Below are 617 nucleotides of genomic sequence, written 5' to 3'. Positions count from 1 at the left end.
ATATACCATTTCCAGGTTATTTTATATTTTGGGGATGAAAAAAGAATGCATTTGCAATGTTTTCCCTCCTGATCTTGCTCTTTTGCCATCCCCCAAAAATCCAAAATATAGATTTCCTTAAATGACAGCAGTGTTTACTTCTTACAATGCAAATCTTTGGCAGTTAATCGTAAAGCAGACGAACTTCTGTTAATCTGGCAGCCCTGCTATTAAATCTGCGCGACGTAACAACATATATGTTTACAATAAAATGTGTCTGTATCAATAAAATACAATATGGAATGTACTTCTAGAAGATACGTAGGCTATTATATTGTGATAAAACTGGAAGAGAAATGCATTGAGAGTTGAGCAGGGAGTATATAGTCTAAAACTCTATGAAAGAAGAAAGAAGAGAGTAAAGCGCTTTTTTAAAAGAGTGACATTGACCGGTCGCGACATGAAGATCCACCTGCGTAAAGGCAGTTTGTGCAGGGTTACCGCACAAGGAAGTTGTTCGCTGTGAAACGGGGGGAAAAATATCGCAACATTATTATTTCAGAATTGTAACGTAGCTATCTTTCGATTTATCTTACTTTGTTGATTGCTAATAGCATTTCACATTTATCTGCTAACAT

The sequence above is a fragment of the Penaeus monodon genome, chromosome 33, assembly GCF_015228065.2.
Source record: "Penaeus monodon isolate SGIC_2016 chromosome 33, NSTDA_Pmon_1, whole genome shotgun sequence".
Lineage (NCBI taxonomy): Eukaryota > Metazoa > Arthropoda > Malacostraca > Decapoda > Penaeidae > Penaeus > Penaeus monodon.
Note: the sequence above shows the minus strand (reverse complement) of the source record.